At 40.4% G+C, this 18,449-nt stretch overlaps 1 long non-coding RNA gene across 3 annotated transcripts in view; it reads left to right on the top strand.

Moving 5' to 3' along the window:
• LOC132541827 (uncharacterized) overlaps positions 1 to 18,449 on the top strand; it is a 178,921-nt gene that overhangs the window by 151,768 nt on the left and 8,704 nt on the right. The window contains exons 3-4 of one of the 3 annotated variants that reach the window (XR_009552908.1): positions 3,972 to 4,069; positions 9,788 to 10,189. The exons of the other annotated variants lie outside the window; for them this stretch is intronic. This is a non-coding gene — a long non-coding RNA (uncharacterized LOC132541827). Of the gene's footprint in view, positions 1 to 3,971; positions 4,070 to 9,787; positions 10,190 to 18,449 lie in introns of those variants that run through there. 3 annotated transcript variants of the gene reach the window in all.

The raw sequence follows: 18,449 nt of genomic DNA, 5'->3' as shown, positions 1-18,449 counted from the left end.
GCCTGGCACACCCAGGCTAGGTTTCACCTCATATTTTCCCTTATTCTCATTCAGCCTTAAGTTCTGCCTATGAGTAAGATCATTTGTTATTGGACTTTCTCTTTCTGTCTTACCTCACTCAATGTGATGCCTTCAAGTTCTGATCTAGATATTGCAAAGGAGATGATCTAATCATTTTGACAGCTACATAGGATTCTATTGTGTCTATGTACCACAACTTTCTTAGTCATTCATCTGTTGCTGGGTATTCTGGGTTGCTTCTAAGTTTGGGCTGTTATAAATGGCTGCTATGGACATAGGTGTGCATAGGTCTTTTCAGGTAAACGATTTTGTTGCCCCAGAAGAGGGATTGCCAGGTCTGGCTTATGGTGGTGCAGGGGATTGAACCTAGGATTTCAGAGTCTCAGGCGCATATAAGCTTTTTGCTTAACCATCGTGCTATCCCCCCCCCCCCCCCCCCGGCAGTAGCTATGCTACCTTAAAGTTATATAGCTTGACTAGATGTGAGATTTAGAGATGTCCTACTGACACCTATTTGGGTTGTCAGGATAGTCATGACATATTTTTCTTTTTTTAAAAAAAATTATAAAAAGGAAACACTGACAAAACCACAGGATAAGAGGGATACAACTTTGTACAATTCCCACGACCAGAACTCCGTATCCCATCCCCTCCCCTGATAGCTTTCTTATTCTTTAGCCCTCTGGAAGCATGGACCCAGGGTCATTATGGGATGAAGAAGGTGGAAGGTCTGGCTTCTGTAATTGCTTCCTCGCTGAACATGGGTGTTGACAGGTGGATCTATACTCCCAGCTTGCCTCTCTTTTCCTAGTGGGGAAGGGCTCTGGGGAAGCGTAGCTCCAAGATACATTGGTGGTGTATGACATATTTTTCTATGTAGATCTATGCCAAAGACATCATGCCTTTTCCCACAGCTTAACATCTTTCCCTCTCACCCTCATACCTATCTCCTTCATAGGTTATTTTGGGGTTCATTTGAGATTTATTCCTTTTGACTAACAAAGTCCTCTATGACTTTTTGGTGGTTTCCTGTACTAGTTTTCAATTGCAGCCAATTGAATTGCCAATTACTATAATTCTAATGGTTTAAAGCAACATAAATTTACTACCTCCTAATTTCTATAGGCCAATCATCGAACATGGGTCAGTCTCACTAGGATAAACTCAAGGTGTTGGCAGGATTGCTTTCCTTACCAGAGATTCTGGGGGAAGAATGCTTCTCAGAATCATCTGGCTGTTGTTTGACTCAGACCCTTATTAACTGAGGGTCATTTGTGTAGACTTTGATTTCTGTTCCTCCTCCAAATACAGTTATGGCCAATTGGGTTTTAGATTTGGACCTCTCTTTGTGTTGACTTTTCCGGTGTAAACTTTCCGGTGTTTACTTTTACTCTTCATGTCCACTCCTTAGCTGCCTTCTTTTTCATTTTGAACTCTGCTTTTATTTGATAGAAAGAAACTGAGAGGAGGGAGAGAGAAGAAGAGAAAGAAAAAGAAGGAGAGAAAGACAGAGAGACACCTGCAGCACTGCTTTACCACTCATGAAGGTTTCTCCCTGCAGGTAGGGTTTAGGGGCTTGAACCTGGGTCCTTGTGCATTGTAATAAGTGCTCTCAACTTACTGCCATCACCTGGTCCCCCTTTCATTATTCTTCTTCTCCTCCTCTTCCAGCTCCTCCTTCTCCAACTCCTCCTCTCCTCCTTCCCCTTCTTTTTCTCCTTCTCCTTCTTCTCCTTCTCCCCCTCCTCCTACTTCTCCAGGTTTGTGTGATTATGTTACGTGCACCTGGATAATCCAGGCTTTTTGCACTATTTTTTTATTAGTGATTTAATAATGATCTACAAGATTGTGGGATAAGAGGGGTAGAATTCCATATAGTTCCCACCCCCAGCATTCCATATCACATCCTTATTCATTGGAAGGCTTCCTATTCTTTATTCCACTGTGAGTATGAACCAAAGACCTTTATAGGATGCAGAAGGTGAGAGTTCTGACTTTTGTACTTGCTTCTCTGCTGTACATGGGTGCTGATAGGTCGATCTATACCTCCAACCTGTTTCTATTTTTCCCTAGTGGGGCAGGGCTCTGGGGAGGTGGAGTTCCTGGACACATTGGTGAGGTCATCTGCCCAGAGAAGTCAGGTTGGCAGCATAGTAGCATCTATAACTTAGTGGCTGAATAGCTTTAAGATACAAAGCAGAACAATTTGCTTAACAATCGGGAGCCTAAAAGTAAAAATAGAGCCAACGAGATTTTGGGTCTTCATGTTGGAAAAAGCTAGGAAGTTTTTTTTTTGTTGTTGTTGTTGTTGTTTTGCCTAAGCCTGACAGCTAACATGCAGATGGGCTAAACATGTTGTCTGGGAGGGAAGATGGTATCAGGGTTGGGAATAGAACTAGAAAGCTGACTCAGGGGAGAGAGTAGCTCCCAAATATGGGAACATTATATATATATATACCATTAATTGTAAACCCCATCAGTTTGACCTAGGGCCCATGTCTATTCATGTTCAGACCAACAAGGATCCAGAGGTTACACAGAATCTTGTGCTAAATATGAATATTCTCCCTGTTTTAAGGTCATTTGACTTAACTCTGTCAAGTCTCCTTCACAATAGTATGGAGACAGGGAGGAAGCGCCTTTCAGATCTGTGCAAGAAATTGCCCTACTGGGCAACGTATTCACTGTTATTGTTACTTTTATGGAAACAAGCTAATGGATAGAATTGGGTACCCCTGCTAACTAAAAGGAGTAGGATGATTGTAAAAAATGCCAAATGGGTGAGGCCAGGCAGTGGCGCACCTGGTTATGTGCACATGTTATAGTGCGCAAGGATCCAGGTTCAAGCCTCTGGCCTACCTGCAGGGGGAGGAGGCTACACAAGAGGTGAAGCAGGTGTGCAGGTGTTTCTCTGTCTCTTTCTATTTCCCTCTCTCTTCTCGATTTCTGTCTTTACCCAATAATCAATCAACCAAATATATATATGTATATGTATATGTATATGTATATGTATATGTATATGTATATGTATATGTATATGTATATGTATATGTATATGTATGTATATATATATATATATGTTTTAAATGCCAAATGCGATATTCTATAGGTCATCATTTCAGGGCTGGACATTCCTGATAGAGCATGATACCCGTGGAGAGAGAAGCCAAGTGTCAGAGACAGAAAAAGAGGCACTGATTGGAAAGAAAATAAAATAGACCAATTGGAAAATACTGTATTTCATACCACTCTGATTTATTTGAGGTTGAGCTGTTCCTATGGATTTGTAAATAACACAGAACACAGAAATATACATTGCCATCATTTGGTAGTTTTGAGAAAAGCTGAAAATTTGAAGATCTGATAAGATATTTGAAGATATTTTCATGTACTTTGTGTTGAAGAATTTTTTTTTCCTTTAACCTTCCTCAGTTTTGATTTTTTAAAAAATTGTGCTTGATTGGCATGTAAGACTGGTCACATAAAACATACTTTAAAAATCTTGAAGTAATGTTTTACTATGACATTATGTATGTTTCAGGTGTGCGTCATTAAAAAAATCAATGTTTAAAGACTACATTAAGTTATTCATTAAATGTCCAACTCTATCCTTCACAAGTTAGGATAAAAAGGGTAAAAGAAATAGTTCTGTGTAACTATTAATCATTTGTTAGAGATTTATGTTTATTTGTGCTATTTTAAGACATTTTGAGGAAATATGAATCCATTACTTCTTTGGTGATATGTACATAGTATACACTGCCCTTCTATTTATCCATATATTTAAGGCTTGGGTATCTATAAAAATTGATATAAATGTTATACAATTATTTAGATAGAAACATAAGACTTCACATTTCCAGACAGAAGCAACTGCCATATGGCCTAAGGGAGAAAAAAAAACAACAACAGTAAAGGTACTCTTTTTTTTTTCTTTTTCTCCCATCCAGTTTCCATGATTTCATGACTTAGAAAAAGAAAAAGAAAAAACTTCCTTGGGGTAGATGTTGGTCTCATCCAAATATCCAAAGAGAATCATTCCTCAATTGTAAGTCATTTCTAGGGTAATGGGAAATGTATTCTTCTTACATGTTCATTTTGTGGTTATCAAGGTTTTCCTGTCCATGGTCTTTCTGAAGATTTCCTCAGGGCTTAGTTTGGCCTGTGTTTGCAGGAGTGACTGGAAGACAGCCTTGCTTTTGATAAAGGCCTATGATTTCATCAGCTCGCACACATTCGGAGTCCAGTCTAGTCATGGTACCTGGGGCTTTACAAATACTGCATTCGTCTGGGTTAAGTTGACTATTGTTCAGAGCTCAGGTCCTTGACTGGAAGTAACAGGACTGAGGGAGAAAAGAAATCATATCCTGTCAATAAGCGCTGAAAATATTTAGTGTGGCAAGCTCTGTGTTTTCTTTCTTATGAAAAGCTTATTAATATTCAGTGGTTGAAGGTTAATACCCCATTCATTTTATTCACTTTACATCCTGTACACAGCAGTGACTGTTCCAATTTCAACTCCTAATTCATACAAATCTGGTTCCAATCAGGAGATTAGTAACTTACTGCCTAAGCAGAAACAAATCACACAGTTGCTAAGCTTATCTTTCTACCCATACGCAGACACGTCCATGAGCTTGCAATGGTTCATTCATGGAGAGACGCGAGTGCATACATACAGTGAAGTCCAATCCACATGGATACATCTAGGAAATTTAACTTGCTTGCACAGTTAAGTTATGGGGGCAGATAGATGAAATGGATGCCAGTAAAGTGTCTCAATTTATTTGCATGGACAGGGCCTTCGGCTCTGCTCCACGATTGTATCTTTGTGAATTTCTCATTATTATAAATATTCCTGTACTGAATAATATTCCATATTTATCAGGGTGAGGCATTATTAGAAAGAAAATTCTTTATGCAGCATTCTTGGAATAATATGGCATTTTTAATGTAGTCAGTAGACTCAGACCTATTTGACTGCAAATTCAGCTTTATATTGTAAATCTTTTTGTATAGCTGAGCACACTAATTTTTTCTTTAGAAGGTAAAATTTCAGCAGGACAGACTTAAGAGTCATGAGAATGGAGGTCTCTCTGACCAGATGAGTAAAACTTCAAAATCGGTCATCATACCAGAGAGGGCATGTGCACTTCCTGAAGATCTTTTGAAATTCTATCTCTTTTTGTCTGGAAATAATTAAGAACAACCTTCCAGGAGTCTGTTTTGAGGCTCCTTCCAGGGTAGTGAGCCTCTAATTTGGCTCTGTCTATAGCCAAACTCTGCAAGAAAGATAAGTTTAAATGGACACCTGAATTCAGAGCGGGAGAGATAGGCGAGGAGGTATGTCAAGAAGGTTGCATTTTCAGACAATGGCACTTGGCAGTTTGACTTAAAGAATAGGCCACAGGAGTGTGAATCAGGGCTGCCTGATTCTGTCCCTATCTCCCCTTCCTCTCTCTTTCTCTCTGTCTCTATCCAATAATAAATAAATAAATAAATAAATAAATAAATAAATAAATAAATGAAAAAAAAAAAAGAAGAATGAACCATCATGGGGCCAGGTGGTGTCACTCCTGGTTAACTGTACACATTAGAGTGGGCAAAGACCTGGGTTCAAGTCCCCGGGCCCTACATGCAAAGGAAAAATCTCCCTGAGTGATGAAGCAGGGCTGCAGGTGTCTCTCTCTGCCTATTTCCCTTTCTATCTTCCCCTCCCTTCTCAATTTCTCTCTGTTTCTATCCAATACTTAATAAATTAAATACTATATATATATAAAGAAAGAATAGGTAGAAAAATATGACCCTCAAAAAATGAACCAGCACAGTGATTAGTCACCCAATCGTGAAGATAATGATGCTTATTTTTTTAACAAAATATTTATTTATTTATTCCCTTTTGTTGCCCTTGCTGTTTTATTGTTGTAGTCATTATTGATGTTGTTGTTGTTGGATAGGACAGAGAGAAATGGAGAGAGGAGGGGAAGACAGAGAGGGGGATAGAAAGATAGACACCTGCAAACCTGCTTCACCACCTGTGAAGCGACTCCTCTGCAGGTGCGGAGCTGGGGGCTCGAACTGGGATCCTTAAGCTGATCCTTGCGCTTTGCAGGATACTTATTTTTTATTGAGCTTACATGTATTGCTAAAAAGACCAACCAGTCAAAACAGGCCAACAACCCAAAGAAAACTCAACCGATATGAACAGTCTTAGTGTCCAATGAATACCAAATGTTTTATTTCAGGGTCTTAATTTTGATTGTGATATATATATATCGGGCTGCGACACGGAGGAGAGAGAGGAGATCCAGAGTGGAAAGGGAACATAATTCTTTATTTGCATGGGCACCTCAGAGTTGGGTGAGAGTACAACAGTTCGGGCCACGTGGAGCTAGCCAAAATGGCTGCCTCAATCAGCACCCTTTTCTGCGTCTTATCACTTATCACCAAGGTGAAAAGTGGGCAAGAGAGTGAGGGGCAGAAGAAGAAGGGCTTTTATGGGAATAGCTCTCCCGGGAATGGGAAGGGGGAGGAGTAACCAAAGCACTCCAACTATTGCACGGAATTGACAATGCCCTGAGGGCACAACATGGCGGATGTGACTGCATCTGCACAATTTCCCAGCATATATATATATCCTCTCTTTCTTTCTTTCTTTCTTCCTTTCTTCCTTCCTTTCTTTCTTTCTTTCTTTCTTTCTTTCTTTCTCTCTTTCTCTCTTTCTCTCTTTCTTTCTTTCTAAAGGAATATTTCCCAAGGTCTTTGAGAGATAAGTCAATCAATGACTGCTTTTGTAACTTCAAATATTTATTTGTTTTTATGAGGAAGAGAAAGAAATACAGAGAGTAGATCAGAGCACTGTGCAGCTGTGACAAATACCAAAATGCCCCATCTGGGTTAGACCTGGGGGTCTCAGGCTTGCAAATATTTTGCTCTACTGGTGTTATATGTTCCTGGCCATTGCAATGTATTTGAATATCTTAGATCCTTCGATCACCCTGAAACTCCTAGGTTTCTCTCTTTCTTTCCTTTCCTCTTTAACTCTGGCCTTAGAGGAAAAGACAAACTATAGAATCTTAGGCCATAAAAACCACCACTGGCACAAATAAGCAGAAAAGAAAAAAAAAGTGTGTGTGTGTGTGTGTGTGTGTGTGTGTATGTATAGCATATACCTATATCTCATCTTAAAATTCTGTCTCTTTTGCTAGGGACAATGGCACTGGTCTCTCTAAACTTCTTATTCTAAGTTGAAGTTGGAATAAAGCAAAGATAAAGCAGAAAACTGGGGTGTCGTAGGTTTCAGCTAATCATGAGAAAGTGTTTGGAAATCTGTACATTGCTAAAATTTTACATCATTATTTCTTTTTAAAAATTGTATTTATTTATTTATTTTTGAGAGAGAGAGAGAGAGAAAGAGAGAAGAACCAGAGCACTGCTCAGCTCTGGTTTATGGTGGTTTGGGGGATTGAACCTGGGACTTAGAAGCCTCAGGCACAAGAGTCTGTTTGCATAACCATTATGCTGTCTCTCATGCCCACATCATTATTTCTTGATGTGGTTAAATTTCACTAGACCTGGTTCATATTTATTTATTTATTCATTCCCAAACAAAAAATACAGCTCTAATCAACTAGTTAGTGTTGTATGGATCCTTTGAATTGTAGGAAACAAAACAGTTCTAAGCTTCCAGTTCTTAAATACCTTTTAAAAACTGGGTGGGCAATAACCAGAAGAACTGGGGAAGTGTCCATCAGTCAGAACTGCACTTCGAATAAAATATACAGAATCCCCAGCAACAAGTATTCAACAATATGGATCTCTAGACCTCAGGAATCTATCCCTGAAGTGAATGCAAATTCATACTTAGCTGAAAAGAGCTAGGACTCTTAACTGTGACTTTTCTTTTTAATTATATTTATTGAAAAATAAGTCAAGGGTAGGGGGAGATGGAGAGGGAGAGAGACAAAAAGACACCTGCAGCACTGCTTCATCACTCACAAAGCTTTCACCCTGCAGGTAGGGACTCGGGGGCGGGGCGCCTTGAACCCGGGTTCTGGTGCATTGTAACATGTATGCTCAATCAGATTGAGCATGCCACCACATCCTGGCCCCCAACTCTGACTTTTCTAATCTCCCTCTGAGCTGCATCATCCTTTCAGAGGTAGGTAGAATGCATATAACATAAAATCTACCACCTTAAACATTTTTAAATGTCTATAGCTCAGGAGCATTAATTACATTCACGTGCAATCTCACTGCTGCATAACCACCCATCTCCCAAACTTTCCCCATCTTGCAAAATAAATAAATAAATAAATAAGCCTTCTGCTTCTAGCAGCCCCCAATAGCCATCACTGTATTTTCTCTGACTTCGACGATGCTGGCTGCTTCCTGTAAGTGGAATCACCCATTCTTGACACTTTGGGTTAGACTTATTTCACTTAGCACCATGTCGTGTCCTCTGAGCACATGCACACATAGTTCTCTGTGTGTGAGGAGACAGTGGAAGCAATGCCACCAGGTTACACAGGATCCTGTGCTAAATATGAGTCGATATGGGCCCTAGGCCCAGATCAGTGGGGCTTATAGTTAATGGTATTTATATGACTTCTTCATATTTAAGGGCTACTCTCTGCCCTAATCCACCTCTCTAGTCATAATCTCAACTCTGATACCATCTTCCCAGACAATATTTTTTAGTCCACCTGCATGGGCTCAGGCAAAAAATACTGTAGTCATGGGCCCCTTGGAATATACTTAAAATAGACTTCCTAGCTTTTTCCCACAAGAAGACTCTTAGTTCCCTCTGCTCTATTCTTACTTTTAGGTCCCTGATTATTAAACACATTGTTCCGTTTTGTAACTTAATGCTTTTCAGCCACCACATTGTAGATGCTAGCATGACACCATCCTGACTTCCTCTCCAGAGCCCTACCGCACTAGGGAAAGACAGAAACACACTCGGGGTATAGATTCACCTGCCAACATCCATGTTCATCAGAGAAGCAATTACAGAAACCTCCCACCTTCTGTACCATAAAAAGAATTTTGGTCCATACTCCCAGAGGGATAAAGAATAAGAAAGCTTCTAATGGAGGGGATGGGACACAGAACTCTGGTGGTGGGAACTGTCTACAATTGTTTAGATGTTCTCTGTTATCTCACAATCTTGTTAATCATTATTAATTCACTAAAAAGTGGACCTGGGCTGTGGTACACTAGGTTAAGTGCTTATAGTACTAAGTGCAAGGACCCACACAAGGATCTGGGTTTGAGCCTCTGGCTCCCCACCTGCAGGGGGCTGCTTCACAGGTGGTGAAGCAGGTCTGCAGGTGTTCATCTTTCTCTCTCCCTCTCTGTCTTTCCCTCCCTTCTCAATTTTTTTCTGTCCGATCAAAAAAAAAAAATGGATAACATTACTAAAAAAAATGAAAGAAAGAAAAAGAAGGAGGAAAAGATACTCAGGGGTATGAATAGCAGGGAACCATCATATTTTGAGTCTCTAGAAGTCAGTGAGTATACTGACAGCAGTCTAGGGTGTGATCCCAACATTAACCTCACTCATAATGGGTGATGATAAGCCGTGACCAGCAGCTCCAGACTTCCCAGGGGGGTTGGAGAAGAACTCAGGAGAAAAGATATTTTCACACCTCAGCTGTTGAGATCTGTACTCCAGTCACAGACACCTAGAAGCTGTGTTGTCATGCTCTGTCTCACCTCAGAGAACTTACTATCTAATGTTCTCTCTCTCTCTTTCATTTCACAGATGCCATCAGGAAAGACTCTCTGGCTTGTGGAAATAATATACTTTCTTCCTGCCTTCAGATGACTGTACAAATTAAGAAAGAAAGAAAAAAGCCAAAGTTCCAGGGTAGCTCCACACAGTGTGTCTAGCCAAAATGCAAAGTTTTACCACAGCACACAAGCAGACAGTGTTTTTCAAGTGGGGGAAACAGAGTGAGGTGCCTTTCAGCACCTTTTTCCGGCACTTCTTTCAAAATGATTTAAATTGGAGGCAATAGCATTGAATGCTGAACATCTGAGGCTTAGAGACTTAATGAATCACACCCCGTAACATCACTCTTCTCCGGCCACTTCACTTGGTGAACAGCGTGGTTGTGTTTTATTTATTTATTTTTTAATTCCCCACAAAAACATTTGTCCTGCTGTAGACCATTTATTTTCTTGGTGTTGTGTCCTGGGCGAGTCTTCCTTCGTGGCGGCGTAGGGAATAGGCTCAGGGAAGACTGCAAGCCTCAGTTCCTCTTGTGTTCAGTCTCTCTAGGACCAAGTTTCAGAGTAAAATAAGAAGACAGTGTCCCTCAAGGGACTCAACTTACAACCAGCTCTGACATCACCACAGTTCAGTCTCTTGCTGGATACCTAAGTTGCGCAAGCAAAGATTGTACCCCACCCTACACTGGCTGCACTGCCATTTCCCTGGTTTGAAACAAGATAACAACAAAAGAAAAAAGGGAGCTTGTGGGGAGGTGTGTGTGGGGGAAGCACTGGGCAAAAGACACAAATCCTGAGTATTGGAGTTGGAGAGAATCATTACCTCCTGTGTCACAAATAAAACCACTCCTGGTGGAAGGTAGCATAGTGGATAGTTGGCCTGGCAATTATCAAGGCTGTTACTTTGTGTCTCACCCACCTTTTCATGGTTCCCTGTTCCATGCTGCCTGCACAGGAAAGGGTTCCATGATCCTTTCCCTCTGTATCTGGAGTGCATGCAAACAATTTGATCTTCCACTCCAACCCTTAATGGAGATGTTTAATGTAAACCTGATGTTAACATGCTGTACACGATTTACGGTCAAGCAACGCTGGGATTTACATCACTCTGAAAACTCAGATGTTCTCTGCAGCAGAGCTTGAGAAAAACATTTAAAGGTGGAATATTCTCCTTCTGAGTGGCAGGTGTATCCCCCAAAGAGCACACACACAGGACTGGGAACTGGTCATTTGAGATCCCTGGCTACAAATTTAAAAAAAGGAGGAGGAACAGGAGGAGGAAGAGGAGGAAGAGGAGGAGGAGGAGGAGGAGGAGGAGGAGGAGGAGAAGGGAAGGAGGAGGAGGAGGAGGAGAAGGAGGAGGAGGAGAAGGAGAAGGAGAAGAAGAAGAAGAAGGGGAAGAGGAAGAAGGAGGAGGATGAGAAGGAGAAGGAGAAGGAGAGGAAGAGGAAGAGGAAGAGGAAGAGGAAGGAGAAGGAGAGGAAGAGGAAGAGGAAGAGGAAGGAGAAGGAGAAGGAGAGGAAGAGGAAGAAGGAGGAGAAGGAGAAAAGAAGAAGAGGAAGAAGAAGAAGAAGAAGAAGAAGGGAAGGAGGAGAAGGAGAAGAAGGAGGAGGAGGAGGAGAAGGAGAAAAGAAGAAGGAGAAGGAGAAGGAGAAGGAGAAGGAGAAGGAGAAGGAGAAGGAGAAGAAGGAGAAGAATAAGGCTGCTGTTTCTCTGCACAAGGTCCCATGAATTGGACACATTAAGTTTTAGATGAAGGGCTGGTAAGCTATGGTCTGTGGGACTACTTAGGCCCACAACCTGCTTGTTTGATGTCTAACTTTAACGAACTATAACTGACATATAAAATAGCACATATTTAACTTGTGCAATCTGATGATTTTGAACTCTCAAGGATCAGCAAACTGATCAAGTCAATGAATATCTGTTATCTTCCAAACGTCCCTTGTGTTCCTCTGCAGGTGTAATTTGTATTCCAGGGGATTCAAAACACTTACCATAGCTCTACCTGTTAACTTCTTCTTTTCCAAACAGAACTAGGGAACAAATCTCACATCTCACATATATACTATTGCCTTCCACTCACACTTTTTCTGTACTGTCTACCCAGAGACCAAGAGGATCTTGGAAGGAGAGAGAGAGAGGAAGTGACAGAGAGGGAAGACACCAAAGTTGTCTCTTGGTGCTGTCTGTGGTGTTTGTATGTGGTGTTAGGGATCAAACCTGGAGCCTCACAAACAGGAATATATGTTTTCTGCCAACCCCTAACTAGGAGGAGCATGAGGAGGAAGAGTAGGAGGAGGATGACTATGAGAAATTTTAATATCTGTACTTTTATGATGGGACTCCAGGTTTTTTTTCTTCCTGCAAGATTTTAGGATTGGGCCAGGTGGTGGCACCTACAGTTAAGCCTCACATATCACCAAGTGTAAGGACCTGGCTTCAAGCTCCTGGCTCCCCACCTGCAGAATATTTCAAAATAAAAAAAATTTTTTAAATGATGAGGAAATATAGATATAGAGTTTAGCATATTATTGCTATTGAATATTAGTCCCATAGCAAGACTTATATTTCTTTCTCTCTTTCTTTCTTTCTTCTTTCTTTCTTCTTTCTCTCTTTCTTTCCTTCTTTCTTTCTTCTTTCTTTCTTTCTTTCTTTCTTTCTTTCTTTCTTTCTTTCTTTCTTTCTTTTTGCCTCTAGTATTAGTGCTGGCACTACAAATCCACTGCTCCCACTGGCCATTTTTTTCATTTTATTGGCTAAGACAGAAAGAAATTGAGAGAGGAGGGGGAGATAGGGAGAGAGAGAAAGGTAGACACCTGCAGACCTCCTTCACCACTAGTAAAGTGTCCCTCCAGCAGGTGGGGAGCAGGAGCTCGAACCAGGATCCTTGCATGACTATCTGTGCTTAGTACTATGTGCGCTTAACCCAGTGCGCCACTGCCCAGCCTCCAAAGTTTATATTTTTTTTATCATGTGTATGTGTGCCTGTGTGTGTTTCTTTGTGTGTATGTGTTTTAGATAGAGATGTAGAGGCAGAGAGAGAAAATGAAAGAGACCACAGCACTGACTTCCTTCAATGCAGTGGGGGTGGGGCTCTAACCCAGGTCATGTACACATCAGAACAGCACACTATCCAAGTGAGCTATTTCTCCAACCTGAAAAATGCGCTCATTTTTGTTTCACACACATCAAGTTCTTCTTATCCTTTCCTGGACACATTGACTTGCTTCCTTGTTCTCTAGTTCTGTTCATCTGACCACTTCCCTGTACTGATTGTCTTACACTGGTCAGTATCTTTAATGCATAAACATCACTTCATTTGAAACCGATGGATCTAACACTGAAGTGCAACCCCCAACTATTCTTTATGACTCGTCTCTTACTCATTGTTCTCCTCATACTTAGGTATAGTTGAACTATGTGTTTATCAATAAATCTCTCTCTCTATATTGTGTGACATTGCTTTCTTTCTGCTTATAATTACTTAACACACACACTTAGATTCTCTTCCTTTCTTGATATCAATAACTCCAAGGGGAGGGATTACATTCAAATGTTACAAACATAAGTGGAACTAGAGAATCAAACTTATCACATAACAGGCAACCTTGCAGGGCTCACTGAAATTAATTTATTTGATTTCTGTTATTTAAAAAAACCTACAAAACTAGCTATTAATCCTACCCTTCTATTTCTTGGTTTACAACTAATTTTATTGCTTATTTCAGATTACTTTAGTGGAAAATTGGGGGGGGGGGAATGACTTAATTACAAATTTCCATGGTTAAACATCAAAGCCAGCAATGCAATTCTCAAATATCAGGCTTATTCTTAAAATAGAGCTTGATCTCTTACAATTGAAAAGAGATTAAAAAAAGAAGAAGGATCTGATTACATTCCCTAGAAATTGTACCAGTTTCTGGTTTTCAGACTGGCAAAGAAAAGAAAAAGAAATGGTTTTAGAATTAGATACCAATGTTGGTCATCATTTCTCCTTTGACTAATTCTGCTTCTAAAGACCCCCTTCTGTTCCTATCTGTGTTGGTCATCATGCCAGGTTCCCCTTCATGGTTTAACTCTGTGGTCTATTTACATAATCATTGTTTTGCCTAAGACCCGCCCTGCCTGCAGGGCATTGGTTTAATCCCCACTGGTTAGATAGAAGCTTGCTATGTTCTCACTCTTTCCTTCTCCCCATCCCCTATCCTACCCATTTCCTTTTTCCGACCTGCCACTTCCATCTCAGAAGGTATAAAGGCAGACCAATAAAGGCAGAGCTGCATTGCGTTCCCACTCAGCCATGAGAGTTCCTGGTTCCTCTCCCGTTTCGCTGAGTAAGAAGCAGCCTAAGTTGTCTCCAGTGGAATTCTCTCCAACCTGGAGAACACGGCCCGGAAGAAACACCCTCAGGCTAGCCCAGCAGATACCTGTCCTCTTGTGTCAGGGAGGTGGCTCAGTAAGGGTATAGCACTTGAATGTGTGAAGCTCTGTCTTTGATCCCAGCACTGTGTGTGCTGAAGTGATACTATAGCCTCTCTCTCTTCTCCCTCTCTCTCTCACAAAAAACATAAATGCATCGTTAAGTTCCTATAAACTATTCTTCCTTAGTAATCTGCTGGTTATGATGCCAATTTGGAAATGTTGACTTGTTAGATTATCACCAAATGAACATAGTACTTGGAGGCTGAGGCCCTACCTGGATTTCAGTTGTCTTGGTATCTCAAGGCCTTTTTTCCCACTGCAGATTACTTCTCAGTGTCCCCTTACATTATTTTATACTTTGTAGTCTACAATCAGCTCTGCTCTAGACATGGGCAACAAGACTTGTGTCAGGATCTCTATGGATCCAAGAAAAATAAAAACTCTTTAATTCCATCAATGCCAAGGAGAAAAGAATGACATATTTGAGTGTACAGATTAGTATTCACTCCTGAGTCTCACTTTGGTAGGTTGGAAGAATAAAAATTGAATAAAATCAGGGAGTTTGGCATGGAAGATTGGAGATGGGTGGGTATGAGGTAACAGTCATTAAAGAACAGTGTCATGAAGCACGTCTGCAAGTATCTATCTTTCCTCTGTCTCCTCATCCTCTCTCAACTTCTCTCTGTCCTATCTAATAAAAATTATTTTAAAAAATGGCTTCCAGGAGCAGTGGATTTGTACCACAAAAGATATTTATTGAGAATTATCACTGGAGATAAGAGAAAAATAGTTCTCCTGAATAATTACAAAGGATAGCAGGCTTTTAAAACATCTAGTTTATGTCCTTCCTGAAATGCTCAGGGCCATGTACTTAGATGAATGAGTTGATTCCAAAGTCTATACCATTTCATTACCTTTGGCTTTCTCTTATGGAGACTACACTGTTGGATCCTGGGCAGTGTTACAGGAAGTGACATTGAACTTTTGCTGTTTTGTCATTGCCAAAGCCACAACAGGATGAATCAATGTTCTTTCAAGTCTTTACTGGATACCAATCTCTAATGCAAACAGCAGTAGCATTACCACGTAAGACCATTGTGAAGAATCAAGTTTGATTTAACGCCAAATTCTCAAAAAGAAAAAAAAGAAGACAGAAAAAGAACTAAAAAGAGTTGAAGGAAATGTAAAAAATTGGCATCAGAAATTTAGACCTCATCTTGAGTCGTTTTTATTAGATGGCATGACACATGGGTTACTTTCCTCCTCATGGACTAAAACATGATCCCACATTTCTTTACAATTAAATTAAAGCTAAACAACAACAACAACGAAAACATTAATGTCCTTATGATGCTTTTGAAAGATTTTGTTTGTGCTCTATTGGACCGGGCTGTCAAATGCCTTTACTTTGTTGCTTTTTATAAAATGCCAAGTTTTCAAGGCAAATCCCATTAAGGGGTTTTAGTTCCTGTGTTATATTTGCTTTTTTTTTTTTTTTTTTTCCCCTCTCAGCTGGCTGTCACTGCATGGAGAAACCTCAGGACTGTTCAGACTGTGGTTGGATTAAGTCAGAGAGATTTGCCCATTCATTCATTCTCTCATTGATTTATCTGTCAAATGTCTATCTTTGTTATAAGGGCTTATCATTACAGCTGACTCTCCATCCTCCTCTACGGTTGGTGAACTTCTGATGAAATTTGTTGCTAGTTGTGTATTCAAAGCCAGACATAGTTACTGACTAATAGGTACTCAGGAATATTTATTCACTAATAGAACTATCAGTGAATTTTAATCAGGATGGAAGGTAAGATCAACAAAAGAAAAGTGCGTGGGGTGGGGCGGGGTGTGGCCTAGAATCCATCACAAGAGATGATGGAGGTTTTTTTTTTGAGTTTTGGAAAGAGAGAGAGGGGGAGAACTCAAATAACATGGTCATTTATGATTTTTTGGAGGGGGATGATGTCTCTTTCTATATTATCTGTTGATATGTACCCCTCCTCTATTTGTATCTATCTACTGTGGAGAGAGAAAAGAAATTGTTCTCTGCCTTTTTAGTTCTTCAAGACTGGCCAAATGATCAAGCAAACATGAAGCAGATGAATTAAAAAAATAAAGATAACTTATAAAAGACATGTTCAGGGAGTCAGGCGGTATAGCGTAGAGGGTTAAGCACACATGGCGCATAGCACAAGGACAGGCATAAGGATCCCAGTTCAAGCCCCCAGCTCCCCACCTGAAGGTGGTTTTCTTCAAAAGCAGTGAAGCAGGTCTGCAGGTGTCTGTCTTTCTCTCCCCCTCTCTGTCTTCCTCTCCTCTCTCCATTTCTCTCTGTCCTATCCAACAACAACATCAATTAACAACAATAATAAAAACAACAACAACAACTATAAAAAAGCAAGGGCAACAAAAGGGAAAATATGTAAATAAATATAAAAAAAAGAAAAAAAGATGTGTTCTGCTGCCAGTACACATGGGAGAAGCCAGGGGCTCAGAGAAACTCTCCCACCTAGTCTCAGACCTCCACTTAAAAGAGCTTTTTGAGTGTAGAGGACCTGGGGAAGAATGTAGAGACCAAGTGCTCATCTTCTTCAGGAAGAATCAAGGAGATCTGATGAAATGCAAAGAGGTGTCAACCTCCTGGATGTCTCTGGGATCTGGGGTGGGTGGTTCTAAGGATGCAGTTCTGGAAGGCAGCAAGGTTCCACCCTCTTCACAGAGCACAGATAGGTTCTTCCTAGAAACTTTTATCTCAAAACCAATATACTTACCTTCAGGGCAACTTCCCAAGAAATCAATCCCTTTAGCAAAAATAGACTGGAAGGTAGAGGGGATGATGGGTTTTTATTTCCTATACTATTTGTCCATCTGGTTATCTTTCCTATCTATGCATCTATCTTTATACTGTGCACCTATCATCTATCTATCTATCTTGTCATCTTCTATCATCTCCATACTTAATTAACCACCTACCTACTGACCTGATTTAACTAGTTTCTCACAGAGCACACTTTTGGTTTCTATTTAAAAACTATAAACAAGTCAAGAAAAACAGCTGTTTAAAACATGTTTACAATCTTGGGCTGGGGAGACAGCATCATGGTTATGCAAAAGACCTTCATGCCTGAGGCTCCAAGGTACTAGATTCTGTCCCCAGCTTCACCATAAGCCAGATCTGAGTAGTGCTCTGGTGTATGTCTCTGTGTGTGTCTTTCTATTTCTTATTAAAATAAATAAATAAAATGTTTTTTAAAGTGTTTACAGACTACAAGTGTTATTTATTTATTAATTTACTTATTTATTCTTATTGTCACCAGGTGTATCATTGGGGTTCAGTGCTGATACTATGAATGCACCACTCCAAGTAGCCTTTTTTCCCCTTTTTTTCTTTCAATTTTATTTGATAAGACAGAAAAATTGAGAAGGGTGAGAGAAATAGAGAGGAGTTTATGGAGGCTTGGTTTATGAAGTAGCTGCAATCAGACCTTTGCTCTCCCAGATACAACTATTAAACACAACAAGACACTGAATTGGACACATAATCTACAGCTGAAAACAAATCCACAGCCTCAGGTGGGTGCTGGCGCGCTGTTGGGGACACGGGAGTGGGTTGGAAGACATGGTCAGTCTAATCGAGAACTCTGGGCTGATGGTGCTCAGCACTGACCTGCGCCATCTTGGATAGTAAGGCAGTTAGCAGACTCCCCCAAAGAAAAGAAATTGGAGCTTAAAACCTCTCAATCTTTAACTCGGGGTTCTATTCGCTTTTGTTTTTTTTTAATCAGTCTGAGTTTAAGACAAAGACAAAACTCAGCCCACAAGGTAGCCCAAAACACCCCGCCTACCACCCACCACCACAGATTCAAATAAGTGGAAAGCAAAGACCACAACAGCACCACCTGCTGAACAACATAACCAACACCATACATGTGAAAGCAAAGAGGCAGAAAGTTAAATAGCATGTTACATCAAACAGAGAAAAATAAATCAGAGGAAATCCCAGAAATTCTAGATAAAGAGAGTCTATCAGAGACAGACTATAGAAATCTTATGAGAACTTTACAAGAATATAAGCAAGAGTTGAAACAGCATTTTTCTTTGGAATTTGATAAGAAGCTACAGAGTGTGAAAGAAGAAGTCAAAGCAGAGTTCACTAAGCAGTTAAACAGCATGGAGGAAAAATCTCAAACAGAACTGCAAGAACTGAAAGACATCTTTAGTGCAGTTCAGTCTCAGGTGGAAAGCTTAGATAATAGACTCACACATTCGGA

This window comes from Erinaceus europaeus, chromosome 12, assembly GCF_950295315.1.
Source record: "Erinaceus europaeus chromosome 12, mEriEur2.1, whole genome shotgun sequence".
Classification (NCBI taxonomy): Eukaryota; Metazoa; Chordata; class Mammalia; order Eulipotyphla; family Erinaceidae; genus Erinaceus; species Erinaceus europaeus.
Note: the sequence above shows the minus strand (reverse complement) of the source record. Positions and strands in the feature narration are given on the sequence as shown.